Raw genomic sequence first — 19,653 nt, 5'->3', positions numbered from 1 at the left:
CAGCAATTCCTCTACTGGGTATTTACTCCAAAGACTTGAAAACTCATATCCAAAAGACATTTGCACACCGATGTTCATAGTAGCATTATTCATAGTGGCCAGGACTCGGAAGAAACCAAAGTGTCCTACCATAGATGATTGGCTAAAGAAGCTGTGGTACATATATACAATGGAATATCACTCAGCTATAGAAAGAGATGAAATACTGCCATTTGCAACAACATGGATGGACCTTGAGATAATCATACTAAGTGAAATAAGCTAGACAGAAAAAGCTGAACACCTTGTGATATTACTTATATGTGGGCTATAAACCTAAAAGCAACAAATGACCAGGACAAACAAACAGAGACTCATGGACATGGACAACAGACTAGTGGTTACTGGAGGGTAGGGGGGAAATGGGGTGGTAGATGGGGTAAAAGAGGTCAAATATGAGGTGATGTTAAGAAATCTAAATACGGGCAGGAACATACAATGAAAAATATATATGACTCACTGTTGAATTGTACACTTGAAAATTACTGGATTTCGTTAAATAATGCCACCATAATAAAAAAAATTAATTAAAAAAAAAGAACTAGAGTGCTATTTTTTACATCACGTTAGCTTGACTTAGTGACTTTTTAACCCAATCCATTGCCTTGTACTTAACTATCGTGTTTCTAAGTCCACTGGGACATTTTAGTATCATTTGCTAATGTTCACTCTAAAGCTGGTTTTAGGCAAAGAGCCACAGCTTCTTCAATGGATGTTGTGCATAGCCTGTTGAAATGCTATGAGAAGTTTGCCTTAATAAATGCGCTCTTCACGTTTTATCCAAAAAAAAAAAATCCCAATTTATCAATACATCATGGTTTAGGGAGAATATGACATTTTTATGACTTAAATAAGTTTACTTTTTATAAAAGCAAAATCTTCCAACAGAAGGATCCTTTAAAATGTATGACTAGGCTTTTCCTCTGGGTTCTCCAAGTCAAACGGACTCTAGATTCTTTATACAATTTGCTATTTACTAATTTCCAATGAGATATCTGTAAGATTACCAGTCTTCTACTAAAGATACCAAGAGTTCAAGAGTGGATAGTCCATGAAACAATAGCAGACTACATATGGGCTCCATGCTTATCACTCCAGACTAAGTACAGGGCAATATACAACCAGCAGAGATAACTCTAGGCAAGTAGTAACATGCAAACACAGACCATGGTTTCACTGCATATCACATCTTTTACTTTCTGTCAGTGATTTCACCGCCTTTAAAATGTTCTGCGTCCAAGAAACTAAAAGTTAGAAATAAACAAATTTCCCACTATCTTAGCACAATACCACAGACTTTAGTAAATTTTATAACTGTTTATAGACATTTTTAACCATCCCCAACTTAAATAGCCTCATTTTCTATTTTGGTATCATTGTAATGAATTGAAAAAAATATATTTACTTTTTGGAAATATTCATAAATATGTCTCCAGCAGTGTGTCAGCTTATACCAAATAGTAAAGACTGATTAAGGATTCAAGATTTTATTATGTGGCTGCTCCCCTGTCTTTGTCATTGTGTGGCACTCTTGCTCTTCAGCAACCACCCTCACCCCATATTTCCAGATTTTAAGGTATGCTAGGACTGGCAAAAAAAAAAAAAAAAAAAAAAAAAAAAAAAAAAAAAAAAAAAAAACATTAAGAGAGCCAATGAAGCTCTAACAGCCACCAGGAGAAGCCCTGGGCAAAACTGATATGGCTCAAATCATCTGGATTCTCCTTGCCGCCATAATGTTCTTCACTCACTCTGTCCATAGCAGAACCTCTTAGACCTGCTGCTCTTAACTATTCTACAATCATGTGACAGAATTTGCTCACCTACCTACGAAAGCACCTTTGGGTCTCATTTTTCCAAGGCTATGTTTTCCAAAGTCTCCATCTTCAAAACAGAAGTTTAATGCCTTTTTCTACAAGCATTATCAACTATCTCACATTTATTTTTTAATGAAGCTTTCTAGAAACCGTGCTTTAATCCATAAAACAAACTATCTTTTATGAACGAAAACCACTGACCACTGAACAAGGAGATATTCTTTTATTGGCAGGAAGGTAGCAGGGTTAATATAAATATGTAGTATAGATATACACACACACACACACAGATATATATATATATATATATATATATACCACTATTTTTGACTGTACACTATTAGCTAAGCAAAGCACTAGGCACACTAAATGCATAATTTCATTTGATTTACACAATAATGCTTGTGAAGGTAGATGTGTGCATGTTCTTGTGTTGTAAATGCATATACAATGACAGAGAGAAGGTAAGCACATTTCCCAGGGTTACTCACCTGGTAGAAGGAATTGCAAGCTTTTACCTTAGATCTGCCAGACTGCAAAGAAAAGTCTTCTTTTTAGAGTCTCCCTAAAAACACTTATGTGGCAGATTCTGTTGGCTATTTGCTAAAAATAGTTCTTGCCCATCCAGATACAGTATATTCCCCAGCCTCCCCTGAAGTAATGTCTATACACGTAACTGAGTACTTGCCAATGAAATGATAGGTTCCATGTTTAGGCCAGATGCAAAAATGCCTCCCATGAGTGGTTCTCTATGTTCCTTCCTCTCTCTCATCTTGAAGTTGATATATGAGGGAACGCTGAAAGTTAAATGTTCAACGTGACAGAGCTTCTATTAGCCTGAATTATTGAATGACTACGTGGTAGAGAATCCACCTGGACATCCATCAGTTGTACATCACTGAACTGGAACTGCCTTGAACTACAGAATGACTTAAATAGTTTTTCTATTGTGTTTGAACCCTTACACATTTTAAGGTTTATTTGTTACAGCAGTTAACTCATTCTAACTAAAAGAGCACCATTTCCAAAGGCAACCTCAAAGGATTTTCCTAAAGAAATAAACCCTAGCCTCAATTATATTGAGAACGTTTGTCAAAATTTGATAATCCAAAATAAAATAAATTCTTTGCATTTCTAAACATGCCATTTAAAATATCAAATTGACAATGAGAAAATTAGTTTGGCTTATGTTTTAAAATCATTTTCATTCATACAATATTATTCATTTCCTAGGAATAATTTACTAACATTTGGTCAACATGAAAATTCAAGGAAACAAGGCCTCAGATGTATTAACAAAACCAGACCACCATCTTGCCCATTTATATCTCCTTCTTATTATTAAATACCTATAATAGTTCTTAAAATGTGAAAATTTAATTTATAGACCATTAATATTCACTTCAAATTAAAATTCAAAGAAGATGTTATTTTCCTTCTATGTACTTCCAATTGTTTATTTATCCACATAATTCTATGCTTACTCTGTTCAGTGTCTCATTCAAGCATTGGGAAAATGATAAAGAATTACTGTACTTGAACAAATATAGTATGTCTTTACATACAGAAAACTATTCAAAAAATATACCAACATGTTTAGAAAATAACATTGCATTAGGAAACATACTTTTGTCACATAATTACCATTCTGCTAGTGGTCATATTGTGGCTTTGAGATACACTGACCAGCAAAAGAGGGATTGGGTCAAATCTACGATAAGTACAGGTGGACATAAATGTCAGCTTCCAAACCCAAAAGTGATTATCAATGTATGTAATATAGGTATGTTGGTAGATCACAAACCCATCACAGGCATGCTGACATGTTTCAAATATGTAGAAGTTACTTACTATTACAAGTATACATACTGAAATAATAATATCTGTTATATGTGGTTCCTTGAGTTATTGAATGCAGTATAGAATAGGATTTCTGGAGCTCTTCATTAATTCATATGCAATCTAATAATAGTCAAGCCAAAATTCTTGCACTGTTTGTTTTCTTTTAGCATAGATTTTGAACCATCTTCAAAGTTATGATTAGTTCTCGTGGAATACAGGAGAGCAAGACAGGAGAAAGGAAAGGGAGGAACAGTCAGCTTTATACCAGTCATAATAATATTTTAGAACTTGCTGTAGATATATAGGTATTCATCTCATTATAAAATAAACAACAAAAAGTAGAGGTGAGATATGCAAAGGATCAATATCGATAATGAATCATGACAATAAATTCATTCTGTTCACCTAAGTTCCTAATTACCACCATCATGACTTACCAAAAACAAAACAAAAACCTTGAGCTTGTGCAACAGAAAGGTCACAAAGGTCATGCATCACATTTACTTTTTACTGGTACTTGTATCTTAGGCTTGGGAGTGTTTGTGAGAGTCAAGGAAGAATAGTAGACAGTTACACTCTCCTAAGTGTGAAGGTCAACCCAGTGGATAACTATCAAAGCTTTTATACATGCTGTGAGATAGATAGTCTTACACAGTAGTGGTGGCTGTGTGCTAACTTGTGGTTAGGGTCCTTTTAATAGCTTTGAAATAGGCTGACAAAAAAGTCTACTATTTAAGTGTGCTCAAAGAGAAAGAGTTGAGGAACTAGTTGTCTAGAGGACACTGGAAAGAATGGAATAGTTTAGCAATATAATCCTTAAAAATGCTCTAATGAATTCCAGAGGTGTCCAAAAAGACCTGGAACAAATCTGTACTTTGCTGGAGACTATTAGAATCCCATTCCAATCTAAAATTCAGAATGAATCCAGAGATGATTCTCTAGAGTTACTTTAACTTGAAGTTTTTTAATCCCTCATTTAAGAAACAGTATAGCTTAGTGACTTTAAAGACATGCCTGGATTTCAGTCCAAGCTTAGCCACTCAGTAATTCTGTGACGGGATCAAGAGACCAATACTCCACCTGGCTTAGTTTCCTCCTCTGAGAAATAGAGATAATCAAGATAGCTAGCTATACTATAGTGTTATTCTGAGACTTATTTAAGTTAACATACATAAAACTGTTGAAATAGGATTGATGCCTCATATATAGTAAGAATCCTTAATCGTTAGATATTATTACCTTTATAGCAGATTCAGTGACTATGAAGAGCTCCATGAAAATGCAGCTTTAATTCTTTTAATGCAGCAGATATTTTCATGGCACTGGTTCACAATAACTACTTAAGCCATAGCAGGACCAAATCAATGACTCCAGCATGTATTTTATTTTTCACTTAATGACATTAGTGTTTTTGTTTTTGTTTTAGGAAATGACTTCTTGAAAGAAGTTTTTAAAACATCCTGAATTTGTAACTTATACTTCTCAGTCCACACAGAAAGAGAAAGGTTAAAATTTAAGTTCTTAGCATAATAATCTACTTCTAAGTTTTAACCAAATAAGAATGTTATGCATAAAAATGAAAAATAAAGTTATGCTGTTTTGTAATCTGTTTTCAATTGACTACAACTGCATATTATTCCATTTTAATGACTGACTATTATTCAATTATATTGGTATAGCATTACTTAACCAGTTAATCCCATAATTTAGATTTTAAAAAACTTTATGAAGTTTTATCCTGATATGCAAAAACAAAACAAAACATGATGAACTGCTCCTTCTCCCTGTTTGTTTTTTTACAGATATCAGAATATTTTCCTGGAATAAAGTTCTACAATTTGGAATGACTTTAGACTTTAAAAAAAATCCATCACTATTGTTTTCCAAATGGACTGGATTTTACTAGTGTGGGTCCCAGGCCTCGCTGGTCCCAGGTCTGGCTGTGATCCAGGCTCACGGCTAGAAATAGGACCCCAAATTTAGAATGTCGTATTAGTGTAGTAGGGCGCCTGCATCTAAAATATGTAAACATACTTCAGCTTATTGTATCACTCATGTGTGGCTGAATGCCACTATTGTACTCTACTATCTGTGGAGCCATGCTATCCCTTGGGGAGCAGAAGGGGAGCACAAGAAAGGGAGCCAAAGAAGCGTGAGCAATACCACACACCCACCACGACAGACTGTACTTCCCAACAGAACTGCACTCCATACGGTAAAGTTGGTGCCTGCGGTTTCATTCTCATGTTGGCCTTTTGTACATTCGTCCAACTGGGTGTCTCACCACCAAACCTTCCCTTCTCCATCAACTCGGCCCTGACAACCAGGTTTTACTCATACCAGCAGTTGGAAGACTGTCTTCTTTCCTATACCCCGTCAATATAATAAGCCTTTTCAAATTTTGCCAATCTTAAGTTTAAAGAGTATGACAAAGCTGCCTCCATTTGGATATATGTGATTAAATAACAATGTTTATCAAAGTTTCATTTTTTTTTTTAATGAACAGCTTATCTATATTTTGCTCATTTTTCTATCAGGGCATCTATATTACTTATTGATTTTTATAGAGCTTTGGATCTATTAAGAATATTAACCATTTGTCAAAAGTTTCAAATAATTTTTCCAGCCAGTACTTTTTATTTTCTTGTCATTTATACTGTTTTATAGTGTTATTTTAAAATGAAGGTCTACGGCCATGCCACCGTGAACAAGCCCGATCCCGTCTGATCTCGAAACTAAGCAGGGTCAGGCCTGGTTAGTACTTAAATGGGGAACCACCCAGGAATACCAGGTGCTATAGGTGTTAAAAATAGAAATACAAAATAAGGGCTTGTAAGCTGACAAGGTCCTTGTAATCTGCAAGGTCAACCAAAGGTTGCCTCGTCTAAAAAATAAAACAAAAAATAAAGAAATAATAAATAAAAAGGAAAATTGGTAAACTTTACTTATCAAAATTAAGATATAAAACATCACTATAATGTTACCTCATACAGCCATTTCTTCAAAAACATCTTTGAAGTATGTTATAGAACAAGAAAAATGTTCACATTAATATATGAAATGAATACTTAATAATAAAATAATATACATATTATTATCCCAAAGTTAAAAAACAGGCTGTAGCTTTAAGACAGTAAAGATATATAGAAAAATGTTAGACATTCTTATTTCTGGTTGAAGGGGTTATAGATGATTCTTGTTCTTTTAATTTTTTTCCTCCGGAGCACACATGTGGTTTCTAAATTTTTTTTTAAAATGTATTAGTAACACCAAACTTTTATCAGTGACAGCTTGAATAAAACATCCAAGATAAAGAATGCTGATGCCACTTAAGGATTTCTATACCACTCTGTAAACATAATACAACTCTACATCTATACAAGATAAATACTTCATTCCAACAAACACATTCATTCACAATGCCAACATGATCACTGTAGTGTTAATTACATTTTATTATGACAATAAGACTGGCAAGACCACAGGGTGAAATGTTGATTTAAAGATGGAGCTACAGCGTTTCACTGCAAGATCTGCTTATAGACAGAACTAATTAGCTCAATTACATTTACATGTTTTTGTTATTGAGAACAGTAATTTTAAAAGACAGTACATTTAAAGGAAGAATAATTTTACTTGCTTATACAATTTGATCATGTTATGACAATGGTATAGGGAAACATTTAATGAGGAAACTCATGGAAAAAGAAAGTGATTACAGCATCCCGTTGATTCCAATTCAAGAAATTAAGGTTTACAAGACCAAAGCAGGTTGAACATTAAGGTATTAGTGTAAATATAAAGGTTTCCTGGAAACATCTTCTATTTCATGCTATATCTGAGAATATTCATCTTGCTGATTAGAAAGTTTCCATATAAAGATTGGTAGTATTTACTAATTCTACATATAAAAAGAAAAATTATGAGCATACTTTCTAAGTACAGAAAGAAAAAATACTAGGCAAATATTTAATTGTTCAATTGTAATTGGCTTGCTGTCAGACTGAAAAAAAATATATGTATGTATGTGTGTGTGTATTTTAACACTTGCTTATGATGGAATGTGATTTTGTACAATAGTGACTAGCGAAAATTTTGTTAAAATATTCACCTTCAATCTAAGAGCTGCTTATAATAAGTCTTGCCTTTTTTGATTTACAATAAAGTGATGGAAAAGGTTTTCTAAATGCATATTTTATTTCCTCACTTATGAATTTAATAGATATTTACGGAGTGCTGATTATGCTTCCGTCCTTATACTAGAAGCAGCAACTATATAACACGAAGCAAAGCTCGTTCCTACCAAGGGACCTTGCAGGACAGTGAGACAAGGACAGAAGCACAAGCTAACAGAGCATAACACAGCATACAGCATGATGTTCTGTTAAAAGCCTATAGTCAAGGGGGGCAGAGAAACACTTTCAAAGAAGTGAATTGTATGTTAGGCAGACAGAAAGGATTGGGAACCAGAGAAAGGTTAAGTGCCTCTGAGATGACCTTTACATAGTCAGTTATGGCTGAGGATCTGAGGATACAAGTGGCGAGACGTGTTGTTGGAAACATGGCAAAGTCCTTTTGGTCTACACAGGAGTTTGGACTTTCTCCTAAGAGCAAAAGAGGAAACACTGAAGATTTTGTAGGGAAGGGACATGATTCTATCTGCAATTCAAATCTCTCTTGCTACTGTGGGGAAGAGCATTTGTATGTGGACTGACCAGGAGACGACTGTACTTTTGTGGCGGCCTAGACATAGGATGATGGCGAAGCACTTAGAGAAACAGCTGAACATGGAAAAACGGATGAAAATTCGATAGGGCTCAGTGATTGATTGAGTGTGAAACTGAAAGATAAGGAAGTTTCAAGAAAGAGAAGCTGCCAGATTCGGGGCCCCAAACCTTCATTTTTATAAAATATAGGTAACATCAAATTGATAATTGCTAAAGATAACCTGATTCCCTAAGAATACTCTTGATTAAATGTAATGTAATTCATATTGGTAAGGACAATTTATTGTCTAAATTTCACATTGAATTTTTTTTCTTATGTATTTTAGTGTACATTTAATCAGGTAAAACGTTATATAAAGCAAAAAGTTACTTGAAAATAAGACATGATATGCATTGTTTTTAATCTTAAAGATTTTTTTTTAATTAAATGCAATTTTAAAAGGCTATATCTGAGTTCAAATTATGGTACTTTAACAAAACCATGGGATTGAGTCTCTGGAGCACAAGCTAAAGGTCTGAAAATATTGAGCAAACAAAAATGACATTTTCCAAACCCAATTTAGCTAGTACAAGACATTTTTAACTGACTTGTTATTTGAACAAAAATTATTTACCTATGCTCTATCTCCAAACTTTAACAAAAATATACAGATTTTAAAAGATAAATTCACTATTAATATACTTGGGTGTGGAGGTAATGTTTTTTGTAATATTATTAGCAAATTCATTTCAAAATTAACATTTGGATGTGTACAGTACAACCTAAAAGAGCACCTCTTGTATTAGTAGCTAAATAAATGTTAGCTGAATTTAAAGTAGGTAATTGAGTTGCTAGAAAAAAGCTGTGTATTGGATCTTAAAGATAAGCATTTCACATCAACTTGAAACTAGCTATAAAAGAGTATTTTTCTGAGAAGCATCTGTCTTAAAAATTAAACACAGCCTTTGATACCTACCCGAGGTCTTTGAACTCGTTCTTGCTTTGACTAGGCAGAGAACCTCAGGATTATGTGGATCCTAGTCACAGTTCTACCATTATTAGCTGTATGGTCTAGGACAGGACAACCAACAATTAGGCCATAATTTCTTCATTTATAAAATACCATGCCTTCCTCACATTCCTGATTTTACTTGTGTCCTCTTTCTTTTTTCTTTAGTGAGTTGAGCCAAGGATTTGTCAATTTTATTAACCTTCTCAAAGAACCAGCTCTTTGTTGCATTTATTTTTTCTATTGTCTTTTTGTTCTCAACTTCATTCAATTCTGCTCTAATTTTGATTATTTTCTTCCTTCCATTGATTTCAGGCTTTATTTGTTCTTCTTTTTCTAGTTTTCAAAGATGTGGTTGTTAGGTTGTCTAGCTGGGCTCATTCTTGGTTTTTGAGATAGTCTTGTAACGATAAGAACTTCCCTCTTATTACTGCTTTTGTTGCATCTCAAAAGTTTTGATATGTTCTATTTTCATTCTCATTTGTTTCTATGTATCTCTTGATCTTTTTATTTCAATGACCCAGTCATTCTTCAGTAGCATGTTGTTTAATTTCCACATGTGTTCTTCCTGCTTTCTTTTTACAGTTGATCTCTAGTTTGAAACCATTATGATCAGAGAATATGGTTGGTATGATTTCAATCCCCTTATATTTACTGAGGCTAGTTTTGTGTCCCTGCTTGTGGTCAATTCTTGAGAATGTTCCATGTGCACTAGAGAAGAATGTATAAGCAGCTGTTTTGGGATAAAAGGCTCTGTAAATGTCAATTATGTCCAGTTGGTCTAATGTATTGTTTAATGATGTTAATTCCTTATTGATTTTTTGCTTGGATGATCTGTTCATATCTGACAGCGGGGTATTTAGGTGCCCTACAATAATAGTGTTTTGGTCAGTTTCTCTCTTTAGTTCTGTTAGTAATTCTTTATATATTTCAGGGCCCCCTGATTGCAAGCATAGATATTAATAAGTGTTATGTCTTCTGGATATATAGTTCCCATTATCATTATGAAATGCCCCTCAGTATCCTTCTTTACCTTTTCTTTTTTTATTTTGAAGTCTATTTTGTCTGAAATAAATATAGCCATACCCACTTTTCTATGAATGCCATTTGCTTTGGATTATCATTTTCCACCTTTTCACTTCGAGTCTATATTTGTCTCTGGAACTGAGATGTAGCTCTTGAAGGTAGCATATGGTTGGGTTTTGCTTTTTGATCCAATCTGGAACTCTGTGCCTTTTTATTGATGACTTCAGTTCATGTATATTTAGGTTGATTATTAAAACATGAGGTTTTCCTAAAGCCATTTTATCTTTTGTTTTCAGGTAGCTCAAGTATCTCCATTGTTTCCTTGTCCTTGCATTTCTGACTGTTATTTTAATTTGGTGGACATTTGTGTATTTTTTCTCTGGTCCTTCTTGTTTTATGCTATGTATCTCAGTTCTGGATCTTTGGTTTGTGGTTACTATTATTAAGTAAAAGATAGCTGTATATATACAGTAGTCCATTTTCTTTTGTGTGTGCCATAACTCCATTCCCCTTTGCCAAATTGGATCCTTGTTCTCTCCCTTTTTTGTTATTGTTGTCTCGAATTGTCCCTATGAATGCTGAATGTTCATTTCTATTTTGCAGTAGTAATTATCTTCTTAATGTTTAAGCTTATAGTAGTACCCTGTTCTTAATAAGGTTTGCACTATCCTTCTTGTCTCCCTGCTAGTCATCTTGCTCATAGTTATGTGTGTATATATATATATATATATATATATATATATATATATATTTTTTTTTTTTGGTCATTTTGTTTCAGGTGGGCTGACCCTTTTCAGTATTTCCTATAATGTAGGCCTTGTAGTAGAGAATTCCCTCGACTTTTGTATGTCTATCAAGGTCTTGATTACTCCTTCATATCTAAAGGAGAGCTTTCCTGGTTATATTATTCGTAGCCGGCAATTCCTTTCACTTAATGGTTTATTTGGTTCCACTCCTTTCTTGCTTGTAAAGGTTGTGCTGAGAAGTCCAAAGACAGTCTAAGGGGTTTTCCTTTATAGGTTACTGTCTTCTTTTCCCCAACTGCCTTGAGGCTTTCTTTCTTTGCCATTAATTTTTGACAATTTTAATATAATGTGTCTTGAAGAAGGTCTTTTTGGGTTGAGATAGTTGGGTGTTCTGTTCGCTTCTTGGATTGGAACCTCCAGCTCATTCCTTAGATCTCTGACATTCTCATCATCTATTTGTCTGAATAAGCATCTGTTCCCTTCTTCTCTCTGCCTTCTGGTATACCCATTATTCTTGTGTGGCTTTTTCTGATGGTGTCTGCTAGTTCTTGTATATCTCTCTCATTTTTTCCCTCCATTTTCTGGTATCTCTTCTTCCTTCTGAATCATTCTCAATTTCTGCCTTCAATGCCACTGATACTTTCCTCCAACTGGTCAGCTCTATTTTCTGAGCTTGCTATTTCATTCTTCATCTCTTTTAGAGTGTTCATCTCCAGAAGTTCTATTCGGTTCTTTTGCATGGTTTCAATTTCCTTGCTAAGAAACTCATTGTGTCATTCTCTTTTGATTCTAAGTTCTTAGAATTGTTGATCTGATTTATTATGCATCTCGCTGAGCTTTTCCAGAAGTGCAATCATGAATTCTCTGTCATTTAAATTGCATATTTCTAAGATTTAAGCTTATTTTCTGAAGATTTTTCTCTTTCTGAGCTGCCTTGTCACCCTGGTTGTTCGCAGTGTTTGGTGGACTATTTCTCCACTTAGACATTAATGGGAGGATACTGTGTTTTTCTTCAGAAAGAAGATTTATTGTATAGAGGTCTCTCTTTAGTCTGTTGGTAAGGAGTTTTTCTTTTGATTTGCAGTAGGAGGCGTCCAAGCCTCTTGGATCTCTGCTTTGAGGCTAATAATGTCTTTTCTCTCTCTCTCTCTCTCTCTCTGATATACTGAATGTTCAAATCACAATTGCCTACTCTCCATTCCAATCCTTGTGTGTGGTACCCCAATAGTGGTCTTTGTTTCCGTACTAGTTGTACAAACTCCCCTGGGGCTCCACGGTGCTAGGTCTGAGAGGATATGGGGTGGAGGGAGGGCATGCTCTGGGGTGGTGGGTGGGGGTTGTTGCTAGGTTCTGGGTCTCAGCCTCACACTTCTCAAAAGCAGCTGCTAAGATACAGTTGTTGCCCCATCACACGTGGTTCCTGCTCCACTTTCTGCCTGATCCCCGGCCTCCACTGTGTGGAACTCCCTGGTCCCTCAGGCAGGGCTTTTCCGGAACAGGCTGCAAATTTTCCTCTCTCCTTCCTCCTGCAGGGAGCTCCAGCTGTGTGTGGCGGCTTCTTTGTTCCTCCCAATCTCCCCCCTAGACTGCCGCAGATCTGACCTCTGAAAGTTATTATGCGGTGATTCTTCACACTGATGTGCTTGTGTTTATTTGTTGAGTTTTACATGTTAAGCTAATTGTTATTTCAAGGGGAGAGATCCAGGGAGATCCCTCACTCCACCATGTTTCCAATGTCACTTTCCTGAAATCAAAATCTCGGCGTGATATTTGCACCCCTATGTTCATTGCAGCACTACTTATAATAGCCAAAAAGTAGAAACAACCAAAATTCATCAGTAGATGAAAGGATATATACAATGGAAAATGATTTACTCAAGAAAGGAGAAAATCCTACCATATGCAACAATACGGATGAACCCGGAGGACATTATGCTAAGTGAAATAAGCCAGTCACAGAAAGAAAAATACTGCATGATTCCATTTAAATGAGGTATCTAGAATACTCAAACTAATAGAAGTAGAGAGTAGAATGGTGGTTGCCTGAGTCTGGAGGCAAAGGGAAATGAAAATTACTAATCAATGGCTATAAAGTTTTCATTACATAAGATGAACAAGTTCTAGAGATTTGCTGAGCAACGGGTTGTGCCTATAGTTAACGATACTGTATAGCACACTTAAAAATCTGTTGAGGGCAGATCTCATGTTAAGCATTCTTATCACAATAAAATAAAATTTAAAAAGGCGAATCTGAATTTGAATTATTCCTTATTCAATTCCATTAAACAGGTCTACTAGCCAACTCTGCTCCTGACATTTTGATGGAGTTTAAGTATCCAGTTTAAGCCATAATGGACTGACATTTTTGGATTGCTTGAAACTACTGAACAAGAGGCGTCACTGGCTAACCCTTTTTATAATAGGTTTTAGACTCTAAAGAGTTAAAATGCAATGATTACTCACACACGTAAAGGGAGAGGAGAGAAAAGCAAAATCCTAAAATGAAGGTCAAAAACAGAATACACCATCAGTTCCAGCAGATGATAAGTGATGCAGCAAGTCAATGGCCAAGTCAAGACTAGAATTTCTTCCTCGGGATAGAATTACTCTTTTCTTCCACCTCTTCCTTCAATACTCAGTAAAGTTCTATTTAGTTTTTAAGACTTAGGTCAAATTCTATTAATCCCACATGGACCACAAGCAGAAATAATCATGCTTGCCTCTGTTCCCACAGTGTCCCTTATAATTCACTTATTTACCCATTTGCACTTTCAGACAACAAATATTTTTGAGCAAAACTACATGCCCAACACATAGTGCAATAAAAAAATAAATAAAAATAAATCACTTTTCTATGGATCTGGTAGCAGTGAAGAGGAAAACAGCTATGAAAATAAAAAGTAAAACGTGTTAGTTATAGTATGATAGATGATAAAAAGTACAAGAAAATTAGCAGAGGAGGGAAATAGAAAGTGTGCATTTAGCGCTGGTATGTGCAATTCTATATAGGACAGGCTGTAAAGGCCACAAAAAGAAGAACAACATTTGATTAAAGATCTCGAAGAGGTGAAGATATATTCTCATAATTAATCGTGCAATTCTATTTCTCTCTATAGGCCAAGATCTTCGAGGTTAAGGACGGCACTTTAATCATTGTGTACGCCAGCATCTAGAACAGGAGCTACTATTTAGAAGGAGCTTCCGAAGTACATGTTGAATGAAAAATCTCAAGTTTCTTCCTAAGTATATGTTGAATGAAAAATCTCAAGGTTTTTAACATAAAGTTCAGTTGTCTTTCAATTACACTTAGCTTTCTACTTCAAAAATTTCTTGAGTTTGAATATGATAGTGATGTAAATCAGCAGCACAATTAGAGCTTCCTACACTCTCACTGCAACTGAATGTAATTGGGATATGATTTCCCACATGTCATAGTCCAACACATTTAGAATGTAGATTAAAAACTGAATCCTAAAAATATTGAGGGACAAGCCTAAGGCCACTCATAATATGAACTGATGGACCCCCTAAGTCTACATTTTCACATTATAAAATAATAGAGTTCTAAATAAATACATTTTATCAGTTTCTATCTACCCTAATTCTGATTTTGTCCCAGGTCTTAAGCTTATTTTAAGTATCCTACAATATGTCTCATTTAATATTTAATGCTACTGTCACTTATAGGAGTCTGAGCAGTTTTATACATAGCAACATTTGTACCTGTGGCTACAAAGTTCAAGATGTTTTCACATTCAGATACCTACTTGCAGTTATATCTCATGTTCTAGGAAGTCACTACACAAAGAAGAACTCCCTAAGAGCCAAAGGAAACTACAAAAGTAGGTTCACTTTTGACAGAAAATATGACTGCAGACCTGAAACTAGCATGACCAGTCAGTCTGGGAGGATGAAATGGGCAATTTCTTGATGCAAAATGGGAACAGCATATATGGCTGAAAGCCATATTAGGGACAAAATTACTACTACTTATGTGTTGTTACAAAGATAACAGATAAAAGATGATTACATATATTACAGTTATCTAGTTTTCATTATAAGGACTAAATGATTGAAGATTATAGAAAAGCCAGACTGAAGGAAGAGTAGAGGACAGGCACATTAACAAAGAATTTACCTTTGTTGCTCGCCGTTAAAAACCTTTCAGAGACTCATCGTAGAATGGGAACTGACTCTGGTTTGTCATTTGGGATAATGTTTTTGTGAGTGGATTGATTATTGGATCTAAAAATACCAATACTTGCATTATGAGTCCTTCAGCAAATTCTCCATTACCAAGTCTAAACTCCTTAGTATGACAGAAAGTTCTTTGTGGTCCAGCTCTTCTCTCCCTCTCCGCACATTCCACACCCATCTGTTCTCAGCTCTCTGTAGTTTCCTGAACATGCCATGCTTTCAACACCTACTCCAGTCTCTTTGCATGTATTCTTTTCTCTGCACAAATATTCTCTCCCACTTCCCAACAGGGCACATTCCTGTAAAATACTTACTTTCAGCTGGAAGTGCTCCTGACCCCCACTTTCCATTCCCCCTGAGTTAGCACCTCTTACCCTTCTAAATCCTATTACTGTTGAGCTTATCCCACTGTATTAAAAGATTGTTTATATATTTCCCTCCTCCACTGGACTAAAACTTCTAAAGAAAGTATCTTATTCATGTTTTAAAAAGCAAAAATATTGAGCTGAATAGCTAATTATAAAACAAATATAACAGAAACCAACATTTATTTAGTGCCTTATAATCATCAGAAACTCTTCCAAGTTTAGGGAACTGAAGCCTAGAGAGTTTAAGAAACTTGTCCAAGATTACAAAGCTAGTAATAGACAAAGACAGGATTTGAACCCAAGCACTCTGACTTTAAAGTTCATGCCCTTCACTACTACTGTAAAGATACTTCTTAATTATATGTACACATCTGTTTTTAAGTAAATAAATAGGCATATCTGTTTATATGCACTATTCATATATATATATATATTCACTTGTGCATATACATGAAAAAATGACTTTTAAGGTGCACTCGACACAGTAGTATAAGCTAAATTACTTCACCAAATTAGAAGTTTTGATAAAAGAACATCTGATAACATAAAAATTGTCTTATTTCTAACAAATATATCATAGCAACCTATCTAATAATTTACAAAACACTGTATCACTGTATATGAGTTGTTTTTTATGAACTGAGTTGTGTATTGAGAAGACACACTTATCATTATCAATGACACACTTATCACCACTAGATAACTTAGTAAAAATTTGAAAATTTATGCATAGGTCTTTACTACAAGATTATTTTTCTTTAAAAAAATATTATTTTATTTAGAACAAAAATAAATGTTTATTAATATATTAAACTTTTTATTCAGTAATATTTATATTCCAAAGATTTTTTTAAATCAATATTTTCTATACCAGTGGTTCTCAAACATTTGCTGCACATCAGAATCACCTAAGAAGCTTTGAAAAAAATGATGATTGGACCACTCTCCATTTGCCCCCAGCAAGATGTTCTGATACCTGAGCAGTGGGATTTTTTTAAAATTTCTCAGATGATTCCAATAGGCAGCAAATTCTGGGAACCAGAATTCTACTGAACTTACTTGCATTTATTATAAAATTTTACTGGACTTTTTCCATATAGCTTTTAAAAGTAGTTCTGTCATTCCAAATGATCATCAACTCCGTAATACCAGAACTCAACTTGTAGTTTCTGGAACCAAATTTATTACCTGCCTATTGCATTCTTTAAAGATAATTTCTTTCATTTTTGGCAAATTCTCTTTACAGATAATAGAAATAATTTCTTTACTACATCATCTTTTTGAGAACATAGTTAAATTTACTACCTAATCACAAAACTTAATTATGCTTCATTTCCATAAAGTATCAATTTCCATCTGCTTAAAATGGAAAAGCATGTAGCTGGGACAGACAATAGGTTATTGAGAAGGGAAGTTGGAATAAGGGTAAAAATGCATAGAAACACAATGTTACTAATTATATTATACCACGGTCTCCCTTCCTTAACCTACCTGTTCGTCCTAATCCTTGTTTATGATCTTAAGCATTGTCTCAGTAAAAACAATAGTAAACGAATGATACTAATGTTTATTCTCTCTTCTTTTGGACCCAGAGTAGAACTGCATTTCCTCACATCAGCGAACTCAGACATGGCCATTTGACTTTATTTGATCAAAGAAATATAAGAGTAAGTGTCATGTGTCACTCCTAAGCAGAAGCTCCAAGAGCCAGGAGAACGTCCACATGGTCTCTTTTTCTCTATCACAACAAATGATGAAGTTCTAGATAGTGACTGCTCCATCAGCCTCGGTCCAGAAGTAAAGACAATGGCAATGTGAAGAAGAGCACACCCAGCCATTCCTCCCTGGACCTTTAACATGAGTGAGAAATAAATCTTTGATGTTTAGAAATCCTTGAAATTTGCAGATTATTTTTTACTATGGTGAAATCTAGCCTATCCTTTAGTTAAATTCTACATTTACATTATTTATTTAAATATATATCTATTTCAGGAAAAAATATATCACACGTATAAATGAATTTGTTAAGAGTAAGAACTATGCGTACAGTATTTGTAAAAATATATCCAAGGTAAAGAGTGATGACTAGCCTGTAAAGCATGACGATCAAAGAGCTTTGTTTATCACATGCTCATGCTGAGAATTCATTAAGTATTTTCACTATCAAATTTGTAGAACAAGTTGTTGTGTCCGGTGTGCTCACACCATGAGTCATATTCATCAGTCTCCAACATGATAATAAATCACTGAATGATACAACGAAAATGTTGATCATTATGGTTCAGTAAACAAACGTATGGCTAAGTTTTTGTTCTCACAAGATATCACGTCAAACACAAATTTCAGAGCGTAATGATTCTTCGGACTAAACATCCCAGCACTCTTAACTCTAAATTCATGTATTCTAGTCATAGACATACACACTGAAATAAACCCAGGCTCAATTTGCAGAAAACAATAAATCAAAAATAATAAACTCTTAAATTGATATATATTGAAAAATATATATCAATTCTTCAATATATATATTGAAGAATATGAAACTTCATGGATTGCTTAGTTATAAATTTGAAAGCGATAACTGTTTCTTTTTAATTTTCAGGAATTTCAACTATTTTATAGGTATAATAATTGTAACTAGAAGAAAGACATTTTACACAGCTATACAATAATATAATCACCAAAAGAACATATCATAATGATTTTCTATTAAGAAATACATGGTAAGAATCATTGTTATTAATGATGAAAATTGTGTAATATATTTATTGATGCATTTGTCAGTTAGGGTTAGGCCGTCAGGAATAAAAGCAAACACATTCTAATACACAAATTAAAATATGCAAAATTACATAGTGTGTGTGACTTATCACAAATGGGGAAGAGGTTGTTTATTTTTAAAAGAAATTATAATTGAGAAGGTAAATTTAAACTAAGAAAATATATGAAACATATATATGGATTTATTTTGAAAAAATTTTATGTTTTATTTTCTTATTTAAGTTTTCTATCTTAGTTTGGAAAATCCTGAAAGTCATTTAAGTTTGCTTTAAATTAGACTTATCTACAACATGAAGGCTTGTGTGGTCTCACTAAATAATATACTTCTCTCGGGGTTTTTTGCACCTAAAAGTAAGAATTATGTAAGGCACGAATGATATATATTTTTTGAAATAGTATTGGCTAAAAGTGTGAAATTAAATATAAATATATATCATTAGCAGTTATATTACCTCCCACTTCATAGTTATTTCATGTAAGAATATGAAACAAACTGTTCTTGTATTGACTATGCATCATTTAAGTTTCTAACATTTACACAAATATGCACATCTATACTTATAAACATATAGTCATATAGTTCCTCGAAGGTAATTTATTAATTTCTAGCTGCAAAATAATAAAGAATAGCTATACTGTATAATGACTAACTTTTTAAATACTAAGTTAGCAAAAGTTTTACAACTCTATTGATCATATTTGTATTTAGACAAATTAGAACATTCCTGTCTTAAAAGTTACACAATAAAAAAGCAATTTAGTAAAATTCTTTAAACTATGTTTTTATAAGAAGTCTTGGTTTCATAACAAAATAAACCCAATTAATTTTATTTTTAATTTTGAAGTAATGAAGTTATATGAGTAGGTAGAATCCAGATCAAAAACAAATCATTTATTTTTTTTAAATAATAAGATATCAGATATAAATAAATTTTTACATTTATTTCTATTTTACTCGTTTCAAAGTTAAATTTTTCAGAAGCATAACCAATAAGCTCAGAAGTTAAAAAGCCGTCTTTGAATGATGCTCTTTTCCAAATGCAGTCATCATCTTTAAACTTTTTCCTACCCAGGGAACTCCTACAAATTTTCGAAATTTCCACAATAGATATTTGTGAAACCAA

General features: G+C 33.9%; 1 protein-coding gene and 1 pseudogene across 6 annotated transcripts in view; one reads left to right on the top strand and one right to left on the bottom strand.

Moving 5' to 3' along the window:
* The window catches only part of ERBB4 (erb-b2 receptor tyrosine kinase 4), a 944,884-nt gene that overhangs the window by 819,864 nt on the left and 105,367 nt on the right, over positions 1-19,653 (bottom strand). The gene's annotated exons all lie outside the window — the stretch shown is intronic.
* LOC118614152 lies at positions 6,381-6,498 on the top strand (annotated as a pseudogene).

This window comes from Rousettus aegyptiacus, unplaced genomic scaffold, assembly GCF_014176215.1.
Source record: "Rousettus aegyptiacus isolate mRouAeg1 unplaced genomic scaffold, mRouAeg1.p scaffold_m13_p_2, whole genome shotgun sequence".
NCBI classification, from domain to species: Eukaryota; Metazoa; Chordata; class Mammalia; order Chiroptera; family Pteropodidae; genus Rousettus; species Rousettus aegyptiacus.
Note: the sequence above shows the minus strand (reverse complement) of the source record. Positions and strands in the feature narration are given on the sequence as shown.